The following is a 17,961-nucleotide window of genomic DNA, read 5'->3' as shown; positions in this document are numbered from 1 at the left end:
CCCTAAACCACTACTCTCATACCAGACAAGCTAAGGAAGCAAAAAAATTGCCAAAAAGCCTCACCGACCTGGCATTCACCTTCACTGGGAGTCCAGTCATTGCATCTCAACAATGGCCTTGCCCTTCAAATCCTAATCAGAGGCCTCTCTATCTACAGTGTCTTCTGGGTCTCTGGCCACAGCATGACAGTGACCTCCAACCAGAGAAATATGGGTGAAGAGGGTAGATCTCCCTACCCACAGGCCACTAGGCAGATACTCTCCGGTTTAGTCCAGAAAGAACCACGCCTGAGGGTTCTTCTAAACCCATTACAGATCCCATCATCCAGACTTACCCATCCCTTTCATTCTTCAGCCAGTGTCCAGAGTAAAGAGTTATTCTTTTTCATGCAGATCAGTCTTCAATCAGAAAATAATACAACTTGATATGATTTATTAAGATAGCAAGGTGTAGACTATAAGACAGCATGGATTCTTTACAGTTTCCTTACCTGGGATCAATGGCCTTTTTTTTTTTTGGTAACTGTTTTAAAGTACAATTGTCTTCCTTTATATTCATTTACATTTTATTGTATGCATTTAAAGACATCATTCTGAAAAGGGCTCCATAGGCTGTGTCAGCCTGCCAAGTCAAGTTAGTATGTATTTAATAAGTGTATAATGGGTGCCAAGCACTGTGCTGATCTGCCAAGGGGTCCCTGATCCCTTCTTAAAGTAAAAATCTGGCCACGTCACACCTCTCTACCACCCATTCAGCAAACTCCAACGGCCTTTTATTGCCTCTAAATCAAATATAAAATATCCAGCCGCAGGTAGGTGGCTGGTGGGTTTATTGCTATCTTTCAGTCTTGAAAACGAGTTGGCACAGTGGATAGAGTAGTAGACAAGGTGGGGGTTTTGTATGTGAGGAAGACGTGAGTTCAAATCCAGCTTTAGACACTTACTAGCTAGGCGACCCTGGGCAAGTAACTTAATCACTGTCTGCCGTGGTTTCTTCATCTGTAAAACTGGGAATCTGTGAATCTAATTCTGGATTAGTTAGGTGGCCCAATAATAATAACACCTACCTTTCCTGGACTGTTATAAGGATCAAATGAGATACTATTTGTAAAGCACTTAACACAGTAAAATAAATGCTTCTTGACAAAAACAAACCAATTAAGAATCCCTAGAGTGGTCGAAAGAGCATTGAACTTGAAATCAAGAAGACCCAGGTTCAAATCTGACCTCTGACGCTGTCTATCCGACCATGAGCACATCGTTCAATCTTTCTGGGTAACTCAGTCAATAAACCTTTATTAAAGCTTACTATGACCCTGGTCAAGTCACTTAATCCTGCCTGCCTCAGTTTGCTCATCTGTAGAATGACCTGGAGAAGGACATGGAAACTTCCGGCATCTTTGCCAAGAAAGGCCCCAAAATGGGGTCCCAGACTGAAAACAACTCAACAACAACATGTGCCAGGCCTTGTACTTTGGATACAAAGAGAGACAGGGGCCTTGCTTTCAAAAAGCTTGCCTTCTAATGGGGGAGACAACAACGCATAATTATGTGCATTCAAGACGTATGGAGAGTAAATGGAAGGCAATCTCAAAGAGCAGGCACCAGCAGGGGTGGAGGAAAGGACCAGGGAAAAGACTCCTGAATAAGGGGAGGTGAGTTAAGTGTTGTAGGAAGCCTAGGATGACAGGGTGGCTAGGTGGCGCAGTGAATAGAGCACTGAGCCTGCAGTCTGGCTTCAGACACTTAACACTTACTAGCCATGTGACCTTGGGCAAGTAACTTAACTCCGATTTCCCTGCCTTTCCCCCTCCAAAAAGCAAAAAAGAAAGGAAGGAAGGAAGGAAGGAAGGAAGGAAGGAAGGAAGGAAGGAAGGAAGGAAGGAAGGAAGGAAGGAAGGAAGGAAGGAAGGAAGGAAGGAAATCAAGGATGCAGGGTCAGAGGTGGGTAGGGAGAGCATTCCAGGAATGAAGGAATGGGGAGACAGAAAAAAATATACCAGGTCAGGAAGTGGATCATAATTTTGTGAGAAATTCCTTAAAATACTAAGTTAAACACTGGCTCTGATCAGCGTAGAGTTAATGTATTAATGGGAAGGGGCTGGAGAACACAGTACATCTTAGCTGAGTAAGCTTCATATTTTTTTATGGAAATGTCTTTTTTTTGCAGGCAGTTTATTTTTTATTGTCTCTCATTTTTCACATCTCTAGAAGTTATGAAATAATGTTAGGAGAAGATATATAGAAATACTGAAAATGGAGCCCCATTCTCCAAGCTATTAAAAAGAAAATTCAAGTTTCCCCTGCAGGGTGAGAAGGTTTTCAGTAGCACCACACTAAATAATACAAGAGGATTGTGTTAGGTTGTTCTTAGAATCTGGATGAAATAACACAACAAAAATGAATTCTCCTGAAACCCTCAGGATTCACAATAGGTCAGGTGAATACATACCCTGAGGGTAGTGAGGATTAATTACCTTTGGCATTATAAACTACCAGGGCAAACTTTTTTGTTACTTCACACCTGGCCTTATGAATAACACCTTAGGAAAGGCCATATACCTTGCAAAAGGTTCGATTCCCTTTTACATACATAGACCTATAACATCCCATTTATGGGGATACAGGCGCAACTCTAGTCCAGGAGGCTAGTGTCCAAGACCAGCTTCCTTTCTGCATCCCCAATTATTTGGGAGGGTAAAGTTAACTGCTAGAGAAACCTAACCTTATAGTGAAGCACACAGTGTCCCAGGCAGGTGAGTGAAGTTGGATCAAATCAAGAATGTGTTGTAGAATTTGGAATTATGCCCAGAGGGCTATAAAACTGCATACCCTATGACCCTGAAATACCCTTAATATGTCTATATTCAAAAGAGATTAAAAGAAGGATAAGGACCTATATGTACAAAAATATTTATAGCAGCTCTTTTTGTGGTGCCAAAGAATTGGAAACTGAGAGGATGTCTATAAACTGAGGAATGGCTGAGCAAATTATGCCATATGGTTATGATGAAATACTATTGTGATATAAGAAATGACAAGCAGGATGGCTTCAGAAAAACCTGGGAAGGGTTATATGAACTGATGCAAAATGAAGTAAGCAGAACCAGGAGAATATTGTACATGGTAACAACAATATTGTACGATGATCAACTGTGAATGACTTGACTATTCTCAGCAATACAAATATCCAAGATAATTCCAAAGGACTTATGATGAAAAATGATGCTATCCCTCTCCAAAGAAATAATTAATGGACTCTGAATAGAGATTGAAGCATATTTTTTAAACTTTATTTTTATTGGGATTTTTGGTCTGTGTTTTCTTTCACAGCATGACTAATATGGAAAGGTATTTTACATGATTGCACATGTATAACCTCTATCAATTTTTTTGCCTTCTCAATGGGGGGAGGGGAAGGAAAAGAGGGAAAGAGAGAATTTGGAACTCAATATTTTAAAAAATAAATGTTAAGAAAATTTACATGTAACTAGAAAAAATAAAATTTTTGAAAAAAATTAGGAAGAATGCATTGCAGAGTCCCACTAACTGAGGCTAAAATAGAACGCCTGCTATTTTGTTTGGAAGGTTTAGTCAGGATTTGGTCAACAGCATTTGTGAAGCTGGAGAAGGGGTTCTTTGTCTGGGGTACATGGACCTAGGGGGTCCACAAACTTGGATGGGGGAAATAAATTATATCTTTATTCTTATGAACTTTTCACTGAAATTTAGCATTTCTTTAGATTATGAATTTAAAGCAAATATTATTCTAAGAAGAGATCTACAGGCTTCATCAGATTGCCAAAGGGGTTCATGGCACAAAAAAGATGAAAAGCTCTCGAGCCATCACATGTTCTATGTGTATCATATTGCTTACCTTCTCAATGAGTGGGAGAGGGAATGGAGGGAGAAAATTTGGAACTCAAATTTTTTAAAAATGAATGTTAGAAGTAAATAAAAGGACTTTTTAAACTCAGGTTAGAGAGAGTGTGTGATGATCAGAATATCATTAAAGGATCATAGATTTAGAGTTAGAAAAGACCATCCAGGACCTTCATTTTAAAAATGAAAAAACTGAGACCCAGAAAGACTTAGTGATCTATCTAGGGTCATACAGATAGCAAATCGAGGAACCAGGATTTGAATCCATATTTTTCTTTTTTTTTAATTAGTTAATTAATTTACTTTCAGTTTACAACATTCAGTTCCACAATCCCTTGAGTTCCAAATTTTCTCCCCCTCCCCATGGAGACATACAATCCGATATAGATTCTACAAATACCTTCACTTTAAACATTAGTCAAGTTTAAAGAAGAATTATAACCAATGGAGTGAACAACGAGAAAGAAGGAGACAAAACAAAACAAAAAAAAGAGAGCAAATAGTTTGCTTCAATCTGCCCTCAGACTTTATAAATCTTTCTCTGGATGTGAATATGTCTTTCCATCATGAGTCTTTTGGAGTTGTCTTATAACCTTGCATTGCTGAGATGAGCCCAGTCTATCAAAGTCAGGCATCACAGATAAGATGGGTCTGTAATTGTGTACAATGTTCTCCTGTGAACCCACATTTTTCAACTCTAAATCTAGTGCTCTTTCCATTGTACTAAACAGCTACTAGCTAATATTCTCTTACATTCTTACACCTTCAGCTTACCTTTCCAGACTTGGTTCACATCCCACCTCCTCATACACTATGACATCATAATGACTACTTCCTATTGCTTGTCCTAGGTCATTGAACATCGGATCACACATTAAAACTGAAAGGAGACTTAGAGCGCATCTAGTCCAATTTCTACATTTTACAGATGGGGAAACCAAGGTCCAAACAAGTTAAGTGATTTATCACTTAAGTCACAGATCAGTAATTAGTGAAAGAGGCAGGCTTGGTACTCTGACTCCAAATCCAGTCCTCTTTCTACTAGACCATAAGTGGCCACTAAAGACATAGAAGGTCAAAACTCCTGTCCTCACAGAGTTCAGAATATTTCTAGGGGAGGAAAATATACATAACACTGATTTCCAGAGACACAACAATTGCAAATAGGCAACTAAAATTTCCCTCCTTGCTTGAACAAGACTATGGAAAATGAGCAAAAAAGATCTGGTCAAGCACAGACTATTTTCTCTCAGTCTGGTGAACTTTCCTTGTCAGCGTCAGTCAAGGTAAAGCTATTTTCTTGATGCAAGTCTTTGATACAGCAAAATAATTAAAGTTGAGAGGCAAACAAAGGGTGATGGAGAAGCAAACACATTTAAGTGTAATGCAGCACATTAGCCACCAGGAACTACATAGGAGAAGCATGTAAAGCATGTGATGAGAAAGATGTACGATCAGAAAAGAAGGCAGACTACCAGCTAATTCATGGCACTCTTGTGTGCTCCATTGGTATCTATCCAATGATAAGAGCACTAGAGAAAAACCGACCAACACTCCAATACAAGGGGGAAGGGGAGTGCAGGGAGAGCAGACAAATTATGGGCAAAAGTTCCACACAATGAGCAGGCATACAGATGGCTTATAATGCCCATCTTTGGAGTGAAGATACCCAAATTGATGAGGGCGTAAATTTATCAAAATATTTTGTTTCTCCTTTCATGAGAAAGAAGCAGAGAAGATTTTTGGACAAGAGGTATGCTTTGGTAAACTGATTTTGAGCAGTTGCTTTGCTTTGTTTTGTCTTTTAGATGCCTAACGGGAGAAAGGGAAGGGGTCACTGAAGAGAGTGGGGAAAACGGAGATAAGCCCAGACACAACAGAAATTACTGAAGTTTGTTGCATGAGAGCCTTCTTCCCCCTTTCAATAAATCCCCGTCTTCCTTTGGTCTAATCTATGTCTCCAGTACCTTCCTGGATGTCCATAATTTAACTGTGGAATATTGGCAAGACCTCACTTTTCAGGTAGAAGCCCATACCCTACCACATTGTCTGAGTTCCTCCCAACCAAAAGGTTTTTTGCTGTCTTGTGCCTTTTCCTTTGAGGTTGTTCCTTGTTAGTACTAATCTGGGTGGGGGGAACCCAATTAGTTCTAAGGTGTCATTCTCTAGCCTCAGCTGCCTTTTTCCCCCACCTCTAAAAGCCCCTTCTCCCAATGGCAAATTCTTCCCCTTTGGGAAAGAGTCCTGAGCAATCATCCCTCTTTCTCTGGATTTCACTACCATGCCTCAGCTGCTGTCTCCATCTACTCTTGTGGGTCCTTCTTCCATTGATAGGTTCTTCCTCTCTGCAGAAGGACCCATATCCATCCTACCTCATCCTCCAGACTTCTCCACTGTGTCCCCAGTGAGGAAACTTAAGCACAGAGAGTTTAAGGGAATTGATGGTTATACAGATGATACATATCAGAGGAAGGATTGAAGCCCAGGTGTCTTAATAATTAGCCCAACTATACCACTCTGTCAACACTCAGTCACCAAACTTTATTAAGTGCTTATATGTGTTAGGGGGGTTATGGGGTGTTCAGGGAGGACTGGCACCTCTGGTGTGGGCCCTTGCTGAGCCCTTTTAGGGCTGCTCACCCACCTTTGCTGCTCACCTCTCATCCAACTCTCACCTGTGGCTGGAAGAAACGATAGAACATCAGCCACACCCCAGTAAACCATCTTGGCAGATGGGCTGAGGGTATTTGACAGGCTTCAAACCAATCAGTGAGTTAGAGGGTGTCTAGCCCAAGCATGTGGAGACTTCTCCCAGTGGAATGGATGGATTAGATCAATTTGTTCCAATGGCCATGAAGGCAGCTGAAGCAGGTGCTGTGGACTGCTCAAAGACTCCCCTGCATCCTGGGCCATCTCCAGTCGCTTGACTTTTGTCTTGCCTCTGGACTTCAATGACTCTGGAAGAAAGAGTGAAGTTGCTGATTTTGTGCAACTCTGTCTCACTTCCATCCAGTGCACCTGCAAGTCAAGACATCACCCGTGATGTCATTGGTCCTCTTCAAAAATGAGGGACAAACAACAGCAATTATGTGTTGGGACCTGTTCTAAGGAGGAGACAGCACATTAACTGGTTGTGAAAGGGGGACTGGGTGTGAATGAGTCATAGGAGATGCCTGGAAAGGGATGAAGACATCTTTAGCCTGGGCCTCCTCCTTAAATTGCAGGTTCTGGGAGGAACCAGCCAATCAGAAGTTGAGGCCTCAGGGGTGGAGAGTACTGCTTTTGGATACAAACAGGACACGGTAAACTTTAAAGGAGAAGTAATTGCTTGAGTGACAAGTGGCAGAAGGAGACTCTGAAAGTGTCACTGTTCAAGCCAACTGTTCCTCCTGGTCCTGTGTGTTAGGCGATGTGACAGACAGACATGGAGAGGGTACTAAGAGGTATTTATACCCTCAGGGGAAAGCTAAGTTTCAGGGAACAAAAGAAGATGGGAGAGGTAAAAGGGTTTATTAACAGTCAAGTAGACTTCCAAATAATACTGGGTAAATGAAGGGCTTGGGGGAGTTAAGGACTGGAGAAGGTTATGGTTGAGTAGTAAGAGGGCAGCATTCAGTTTCCATTGCCTTGACTCCTGATGCAGTGTTGATCCTGTGTCTTGTGTGGCTTAGGTCCCAAAGCTAGGACTCTTATAGGGGTAGAGGTAAGGTCCCCTGAGGAGAGAAATGTGTCATCAGTTCTGATCTATTTGGGATTGGTACTGCTCTGTGACTGCATCACAGTGAGGGGAGGAGAAAGTTTCCTCTATGAAATCAGGTTCTGTGGGATGGCTAGGTGGTACAGTGAATAGAGCACCGGCCCTGGAGTCAGGAGGACCTGAGTTCAAATGTGACTTCAGACACTTGACACACTTACTAGCCATGGGACTTTGGTCCATTTAACCCTAATTGCCCTCCAAAAAGCAAATTTTAAAAAAAGAAAGAAAGAAAGCAGATTCTTCCCTCAAATATCTGCTGTTCTGTACCTCATCCTTCAAGACTCTGTTCTTTGTCTGACATTCTTGAGCTAAACTGCCAAGCATTCAAACTTTACTGTAGAGAGTAAAACTCCGATGGGTTGACCATGTTGTTTAAATGCCAAACACACACTTGCCTAAAAGACTATTTTATAGAGAACCCATACAAGGCAAGCACCCACATGGTGATCAGAAGAAGCAATCCAAGGACACTCTCAAGGTCTCACTGAAGAATTTTGGAATTGATTGCGTGACATGGGAGACATTGGCCCAGGGCCACCCAGCACAGTGTGCCCTCATTAGGGAAGGAGTTGTGCTCTGAGTAAAGCAGAATTGAAATAGCTTAAAGGAAACTTGAGATGTGTGAATTTAGTGAATCCACCCCAAATGTTCACATATACTATTTGTGCCTGAACTGTGGTAGAGTCTTCCAAGTTATAGTGGTCTGATTACACACAATTGGATGCTTTATAACCTGACTCTAACATAGCGATGTCATTTTAATCCTTTTCAAGAATGAGGGGCAACAATTGAGTACTACTACTGCTACTACTAAGTAGGTGAAAACTAGGTTAAGTGCTTTACAAATATTAACTCATTTGATCTTCACAGCAAACCTGCTATTATATATTATGAGGTAGGTGCTATCGTAATTTCATTTTACAGTTGGGGAAACTGAGGCAAACAGAGGTTAAATGATATTTCCAGGTCACACGACTAGTAGATGTCTAAGGCCAGATTTGAACTCAGGTTTTCATGACTCTAAGCCCAATACTCTATCTGCTGTACCACCTAGCTAATCTAGAAGTGGGGTGAGCAGGAGGGGGGATGGGGGGGAGAGAACCTAATTGATGCAAAGGTTTTAATGTGCCCCCTTGTAGATGGGCATTTGTTACTGTGCTGGTTGATCACTTCCTGGTGATAAGCTTTCTGAATTTTAGCTAAGCTGGACTGAATACTAAAAACAGTTTTATACACAGTGCTTAATAAATATTTGTGGAAAGGGATGCAATCAGATGATAGTCCAATCCTGGACCCATACTTCAAGCTTTTCCAGCTTAGGGTTGAGAAAAATCTGCCCTGCTGGTGCTCCTTTAGAAGACCTTATGAGAATAACAAGATCAGACTTTGCCAAGGCAGTTTCCCAAGCAAAGGGAGAGAATTCAGTCTGCAGCAAATGCCCTCTAGAACAGTACTGGGAGGCACTGGTCCCTTAAGACCCATTTAGCTCACTGGGCCTAGGACCATATCCCACTCCATCATTTCCTGTAGCTTGAATAACCAACTTCCTGAGGAAGGTGCAGGAGGTAGCTGTTATAGACTCAATAACCGGGGAAGTTTTTCCTATGATGCATTTGCCAGACTCCTAATTAGAGAGTAGACTGGTTCTGCTGAACCATGATATCTTTGGAAGTGGCTGAGGTTGAATCTTAGGTGGCTTTTGTTTGTTTTTTCCCCTAAGATGACTTGCTCGGTCATGCCAACCTGCTTCTCCTAATTGATGGCTTCAAAGGCTCTTTTGGAGTTTGAAAAGCACAGAGACTCAGTTTCCCTGCAGGGTTCACAGAGTAAGCAACAAACAGGGCTGCATTCCTTATCTCCCCACGGCCACCCCCTCACATGAGATGAACTGGGTATGCTAGTTAATTCCTTTGCTTTCTGACTTTGCCTTGATGGGTTAACTCCAACCCCACGTGGAAACATCCCTTTCTACATCTTGCTTCTCAGAAGGACATTTGCAGATTGCCTGGGTCAAAAGGAAATCTGAGGAGGGGCAATCACTCTCACTAGGGTAATCCTAAAGCCAAGCCTCAAAGGAAAGAAGCTTTCATTAAGCAGAAATGATGAGGAAGTATGTGCCCCTGTGTGAGGGCAACCTGAACTGAAGACAAGATGAAATAGGGAATGGCAAACAGTCCAGCCTGCCTGGAATTTAAAGTGTGCAAAGAAGAGTATTGTGAAATAGAAATATTTTCTTAAATGTTTCCTAAATAAATTCTTAAATAAAAACTTAAGAACCACAGCAATTTATCTTACCATTTTTTTGATCCAGACCTGGCATTTCATTGCTATAAGGAGATCCTGGCTGAGGAAATTTCCTCTACCAATGAGGTTTGTCAACTCTTCTGCAATATAGTAATAATAATAATAATAAATATTATTTATTTATTATTTATATATTTTTAAATTTTATTTATTTATTATATATTATATTTAATTTATATATTATAAAATAAAAATAAATAATAAAAATAATAAAATTTATTATTAATAATAATAACACTTACTATGTGCCTCTGTGCTAAGTGCTTTATGATTATTATCTCATTTTATTCTCACAACAACCCTGGGAGGTAGGTGTTATTATTATCTCCATTTTACAGATGAGGAAAATGAGGCAAACAGGGTTACACAGCTGGTAAGTGCCTGAGGCCTGACTGTTAAGTGCTTTAGAAGCACTGAGAGATTAACCAACCTGCCCTGGGTCCCCCAGTCAGTATCTGATAGCAACAAGACTAACGGTGGCTTTTCCTGACCTACAACCCTCTTACTAGGCCACAATACCTCTCACTACATATTTAAAGGGATAAGTAATTTGTGCCTCACAATTTATGTTGCTCTTTCCATTCTTTCATAAATCTACAGCTAGAAGAGACTTTAGGAATCTTCGAGTACAGCTAGTGGGTGTTGGACCCAAGGTAACTCTCTGGAGCCCTAAAGATTTCGGGCACTTAGGCCCATTTATAGGACTGCTAGCCTTAACTTCAGCTGAAGAGCATTAAGGTCGACCTGAATGGAGAGCTTGGAAGCCTCTTTGTAAATGCTCACAAGGAAAATTTAACCACCAGTCTGGAGATTGGTAGGAGCTAATGCCAGGGCAGCAGTAGGCAAGGAGCTAGGAAATCAAGGTTGACAAATGACATCTCCTCAGCTCCCAAGTGGCATGGCATGTCATTGGATGGGACACGACAGGTGCACAGATCATGATTACACAAGGAATGGGCTTTACGGGGTGCTCAGGGAGGACCAGCCTCTCTGCTATGAGGGCTGTTGAGCCCTTTGCAGGGCTGCTCAGCCAACTTTGGTGTCTTTCACCTGTGTCTCTGAGAAGCTGTAGCATGCACAGTGGCCACTTTAGTTAGTCAAAGTGGTTTCCCAAGAGGATGCCATACTCTGAAGAAATCACAAGTTCAGAGCCCCTAAAAAATATGAAAAAAAAAGAAAGTTAGAGTATGGTAGATAATAACTAAGGAAACAATTTATTATCAAAACAGGCAAAATAAACAAGTCATTGGACTCCAAATCAGTCCAAAGAACAGAGTGAGACAGATTTTTTATGTGTTGAAAACAATCAAATAAGAATAATTAGTTAAAAGAAAGTAAGAAAACAAGTAACTAGGATACAAAATTAAGTAATCTGATTTCTATTTAGAGGAAAGATTAGGGACTTTCCAAATTAGGAAGGGGAGAGCAAATACATGAAATTCCCTGAAATCAGAAAAAGAGGTGTTCTACTCCCCACAAGTGACTGCATTCAATTGTAGGAACATAGAAACAATATCTGATTGACTATTACTGGGCCAGTTTTCAGATAAGACATATGGGTTGCTTGAAATGTATAATCGTGAGAAAACTCCTTACATCCGTCTTCAGATCTGACATGGTTTCTGGTCAGCATAACCTAGGTCAGGGGTAGGGAAGTTGCAGCCTCTAGATCACATGTTGCCTCAGGTAAGACCTTTTGACTGAGTCCAAATTTTATAGAACAAATAAATCCTTTTATTATAGAGAATTATTCTGTGAAGTTTGGATTCAAAGAGCCACACTTGAGGACCTAAAGGGCCACTTGTAGCCTGGAAGTCAAAGGTTCCCTACCCATGATGGTCCAGCTTCCCAGCCCCGAAGGGCTAGGTTCAAACAATGCAATAAAGTTTTCTCATAATTTTAACAATTGAATAAAGTTTTCTCACAAGACAGAAATTGAACTAGACCCATCATTGAATAGAAAGGGAGCTGAGCTAGATCCAGAATTGAGTCACAAGATGGCATTAGTGTGGTTCACTTGATCCCCACAAAGGGTAAAAGAGAGATCACCTATGAACATCTGAGAAGGAAGAATTGTCCCCTGGGAGGATCAAAGAAGGATCCTGGAGTTAGAGCTTAAATCCAATCCCCTCATTTTATGGATGGGAATACTGAGGCACATAGCTAATATGGGTTCGAAGTAGGATCTGAACCCAGTTCTTTCTGAGTCTAAGTTCTATGCTAGACCTACTATACCATGGTGTTTCAGAGACAGTGCCCCCTCAGTTAGACTGAACAAAGAGCAGGATTTCAACTGAGAGATGAGGGAGTAATTTCCACAAAGGCCAGAGGGAAATGGGAATAATAGATACAGAAGACAATATGATAATAGTTTTGTTCAGTAGTTTCATTGTGTTTGACCCCATCTGAGGTTTTCTTGGCAGATATACTGGAGTGGTTTGCCATTTCCTTCTCCAGCTCATTTTACAGATGAGGAAACTGAGGCAAACAGGGTTAAGTGACTTGCTCAGGGTCACACAGCTAGCAAATGTCTGAGGTATGGTTTGAACTCATGAAGATGAGTGTTCCTGACTCTAGGCCCAGCACTCCATGCACTATGGCACCACCTAGCTAAACATCTACTTTTGGCTAGAAGGGATGGAAATAGTGAAAAGTAATTGGTCTAGAAAAGGAAACTGGGACCGTATAACAGAGACCCTGAAATAAAAAGTTAAAAAGTGTTATTTTTTTCCCTAGAATTAATAGCAGTGACAAAGTTTTTGATAATGGAAGTGATATAATCAGATTTGTAATAGTAATATAATAAGAAAAGTAAGCATTTATAGAATACTTTAAGGCTTGCAAAGTGCTTTACAAATATTATCTCAGTTGATCCCTGTGAGATAGGTGCTATTGTTATCCCCATTTTACAGAATAAGAGACTGAGGCTCAAACATCAGGATTTGCCTGAGGTTTTACACTTACTTAGTGTTTGAGGCAGGATTTGAAATCAAGTCTTTCTTATTCCAAGTAGTCTCAGAGTATTTGTGCCCTTTGTCTCACCCAGCAGACACAGATTATAAATTCTTGTTCTCTTCCCTTTTAAGAAAAAAGCACATCTTTCCCCCCTCCAAAAACACAGGTGCCAAAGGAGCCTGTCTCATGTAAGCTCTACCCTGGGCTAGCCCTCCCATTGAGTCTAGAACTCAAGGATTGCTACAGTTTTTCAAGTTCTGGATCCCTTTGGATAGTCTTCTGGGGAAGCTGATGGATGGACCCCTTCTCACAATAACCTTGTTAGATACACAGAATAAAACACATAGGGTTAAAAGAAAATCAATTGTATTGAAATATAATTATCAAACCCCAGGTGAAGAACTCCAGTCTTAGGACAAGTTTATCCTTGTTACCTGACCTCCTCCTTCTGGGCTGTTCCTTCTTTTGTCCTGATATTCCCTCGTATTCTTCTCAACACCAACTCCCCCCTCCCCAACCACCCCCACTAATCCTAAGATTATAGGTCTAGAGATGGAAGGGACCTGAGATTTCCCCTCAAATCTACAGATGCGAAATTTGATGCAGAAAGTGACCGTCCCAAGGTCACACAAGGTCAGAACTGGGATTCAAACCCAGCTTTTAAATGCAGAGATCATTCCATGATACCACAGTGGACAATGATAGCTACTTAACAACAATTATTATTTCAAGTGATCCTCACGGCAGCCCTGGGAGGTAGGTGCTATTCTGATCTCCATTTTACAACTGAGGAAACTGAGTCAGAGGCTGACTTCCACAGGATCACAGAGTAAGTGTCCAAGGCCAGATTTGAATTCTTCCTAACTTCAAACTGAGCAGTCTATTTACTGAATCACCTAGCTACCACCTCTCATCCTTTAGATTTATAATATTTAGAAAGTTCTTTTATATCATTGTTCATTCTGATCCTTCCAGCAACCCTATGAGGAGGTAGGGTGGCTGGGTGTTATTAACTTCATTTTACAAATGATGAAACTGCGGTTCAGAAAACTCCATTTTCTCAAGTTTATACAAAGAAGTAGGTCTGGCATTTGAAGCCAGGTGTTCTTTCTACTAGAGATGGGAGACTGGACAAAATAACCTCTTAAGGTTTCCTCTCAATCCAAGGATTTAAAAAGTCTATTTTTAAAAATCTGGTTCTGCAACTAGAGTTTTCCATTTTGCCATCCAGAAGGTGGGTTGGAGGAGTTCTCTCTGCCTGCTGACAAAAACAGTCGTGGGCGCCTAAGGTTTGTTGGCAGCTAACTCCCTTTTCTACGCTCTGGGATCATGGGTAGTTTCCAGCATCTCCTTTTTCAGTCCTCCCCCAACCTTGAATTCCAGGTAACAGACCAAATATTCTAAATAAACTTGGAGAGATGGAGAGGATCTGGCTGACAGTAGGCTATTTAATAAGCATTAAACACACATCTGGGGAACCGCTCCATCTGAAAAAGATGAAATTCTAGGGCAGCTGAACCAAAAAAAAAAGTTTATTTGCTTTTATGACTAGCACCTGGCTCAAAGTCTTCCTTTCTATGTCATTCCCACTCCCTACCTCTCCTTCCCTCTCCATCCTCAGGGACTTCACAATTCATGTCAGTGATCACTCTGGTAACTTGCTCCCACAATTTCTCATTTTTTTCAACTCCAACAATAGCCTAAATTCTCCACCACCACTCCTACTTTGGCCCCATGCTAATACAATCCCGCCTAAGAGTCAACCATCTCACTGAATTTTACCACCTCCAATATGCTGAACATTGAGCTTTAACTCTAACCAAAACCTGCCTTTCCTCCACTTCTCCTACTCCCTCACTCACACAAAACAACCTCCAGTCCCTAGGCTTCAGATGCTATTTGATCCTGGGGTACATTACTTAACCTCAGTTTCTTCACCTGCAAAATTGGCATAATAATAGCACCTACCCCATCAGGTTGTGAGGATCAAATGAAATTGTAAAGTGTTTGGCACAGTCCTGTCCTATAGTAAGCAATTAATAAATGTTTGTTCCCTTCCCCTTCCCCTCTTGTGGTCTCCTTATTTTCCTAGTCTATCTCTTCACCACCTAGATTTCACTTGCCTCAATAACCCATGACTCAGCTCTATGATCTGACATTGTAATGCTTCATTCTTGACCATCTTGGAATTCCTTACCTCCTAAACATCTTCCACCATTCCCAGTCTGCCAATCATCAACCCTGGATCACCCACACCATCTAACTACTCTGTTTCTGCTCTTGGGTTTCTGGTGAGTCAGTGAAGAAAGGCTAAAAATTGAACTGATTTCATCCATTTTGAATAATGGTATAGGACATCAGCTGGGTTCCCTTTTCAGACTTTGCAACTTTGGGTAAACGGCTTCATTGCTTTGGGCCTCACTTCCCTTATCTATAAAATGAGAGGGCTAGATTAGATCATTTCCAAGATTCCTTCCAGCTTTAACAATGTAAGATAATTTTCTCTGGCCGTACAAGGGCTAATCCTAGCTACAGTTGTTCAGTAGTCAAGAAATCTTCATCAATCTCTTCCTTCTATTTCAGTTTCAGAGTATCTGCCTCATATACTTGGAACCAAAGGGATGCATTTCTAATTGTGGAATTTCAGATTAGTAAATGAGAAATGGGGTATTAAGGGCCTTCCTGGCACTCCTCAAGTAACACCAAGAGAGGGCTGCCTCTTTGACCTACTCAGGAGAATGATATCATTACCATTTCATAAAGGCCAGATCCCTGACACCTTTGTACTGATTTTACATGGACTAATGATACTAGTGAGTCTTCAAAGAGTTTAATAACTTACTCAGGACCCAGTTAAATATTGACTGTCATGCTGATACACAAACAAGTCAATAAGAACCCATTACAATGATATTATCTCTGAAGCACTGTTATCTCTAGAGCCAATAAAAGAGGGAAAATCAAATGGAGAGACTGAAAACATATGTTATTCTTTGGACTTTTTTATTCTGTTCATTCCATTCAAAAAAAGGGACTCTTTCTGAAACATCCTCTTCATTTTATCTCTGGGAAAGGGTGTGGACACCACCTAAAACTGGGTGCATACAATAGCAGGGGAGAGCTGATTGTTAAATTTTCAGTGTGAGTAGTTAAACCTCAGAAATCAGCAAACATTGCAAACATTGCAAATCAGTGCTTGTTTTATTGTCTTGTTCATTGATCTTAGACTTAAAGAAAGTGATGGAGAAAATGTTAATTGTTCAGATTAAGTTTAAAAGTGGTGTTTGCATACATTTTTTCCCCAGAAGGTCAGTTTTAAAATATTTACCAGCTAACCCCTGAGCACAGGTGCCACAATCAAAGTCTGTTACCACACTTGGAAAAGAGGAATTCATTTTAGGTAGAAGTTATGCTAAATAGGTGAGATCAGTTGATTAGACTGAAGGGTTATAGAGGCCAAGGTCACAGATTGCATCTTGACATGGCTCAGTTGGATTCACCAAGAAGAAAAATTCTGTTCTCTAGTTTGAAAGCATGGCCTTGCATGTAAGAGAAGACAAAAGGTACCATGCAAACTACTTTCCTCCTGGAAAAAAAAAAGAACTTAAGGCAATAGAGTGTCAGGAGTGGCCTCTTCGTAAAAAGGACAAGAAATCAGATGAAATAGTTAATAAGATTTTACAGATTGAAAACTGAGCTAAAAGTCTCTAAAGGAAATTGTATTTTTGGGAAATGGGTGACCATCTTGGACACATACAGGAGCCTAGGACCCTAGAATTTAGAACTAGAAGGGAGCTTAGAAATCATATAACCAGTGATGTCCAACTGAAATAGAAACAGATCCTTACAGGCCTCATATTGACTTAGAAAACCACAAATTAACATCATCTCCATCATGTTATATTTTCATTTAGATAATATTCACAAATTACACATTTCAATCTGGTTAGTGCTACATGGGAATTTTGTAGCCCGTGGACCACAAGTTTGATACTTCTGTCCAACTCTCTTACTTTACAAATGGGGAAACTGAGGCCCAGAGTGGTTAAAAACAATTTGCCTAAGGTGGCATAGCTTATAAGAAAAGACTCAGGATTCCATTCCAAATTCAATGATTTTCTTTTACTCTGAAATGCTTTGGGAATATTCACATCAAATAGAAAATAACTTCCCATCAAATAGAAAATAACTGACAATAGAAATAAGGAGAGATTACAATTTTAAAATAATTATTGTCTTTTGTTTTTATATTATCACCCTTTCCCCAAACACATCCCTTCCATCTCCCCTACCCAGAGAGCCATCTCTTTGAACAAAAAGGTTGGAAAGAGAAAAAAAAACTAATACATCAACTTTGGGCAAGTCACTTTGCCTTTCTGGGGCTTGGTTTCCTCATCTGTAAAGCAATTTCCATTTAACATAACTCTAAACCTAGATCTAAGTCTATGATCTCCTTTCAAAGTTTTGGGGTTTTGGTGGGTTTTTTTTTTACTGTGTTCCATTTCAAAGATCCTAAAAGTCAACACTCTCTTTAGTCCATAAACTTTGAGCTATTTGGAAGGCCATTCTGAGATTCTGTCTCCAGCTACATCACAAAAGATTTCAACTGTTCTCTGGCAGTCTTCATCTACCTGAAGGCAGGGAGTGAAATTTTTGGCAAGGGAATATTTCCAGCAGGTATGGCAGCATATAGCCCATAATACTTATAATAAAGGACTTCCGGGCAAGTCAGGCAGCTTCTGTCCAGGTCAGGTGTCTGCTCAATTGAGCAGAGAACTTTCAGAGATAGAGTTATTGTTGATTGATGTAGGGTTGTTATTGTACATTCATTTTCAGATATAATCAACTCTTTATGACCCCATGATTTTATGGCAGAGATACTGGAGTGGTTTGCCATTTCCTTCTCCAGCTCATTTTACAGATGAGGAAACTGAGGCAAACAGAGTTAACTGACTTGCCCAGCTAGTATTTGAGATTTGAAGACAGATTTGACCTCAGGAAGATGAGTCTTCCTGACTCCAGGACTCATCCTCTATCCGCTGAACCACCTAGCTGCTCTGAGG

Source organism: Petaurus breviceps, unplaced genomic scaffold (assembly GCF_028583685.1).
Source record: "Petaurus breviceps papuanus isolate PSGF00001 unplaced genomic scaffold, PetGlider_PUasm1.0 175, whole genome shotgun sequence".
Lineage (NCBI taxonomy): Eukaryota > Metazoa > Chordata > Mammalia > Diprotodontia > Petauridae > Petaurus > Petaurus breviceps.
Note: the sequence above shows the minus strand (reverse complement) of the source record.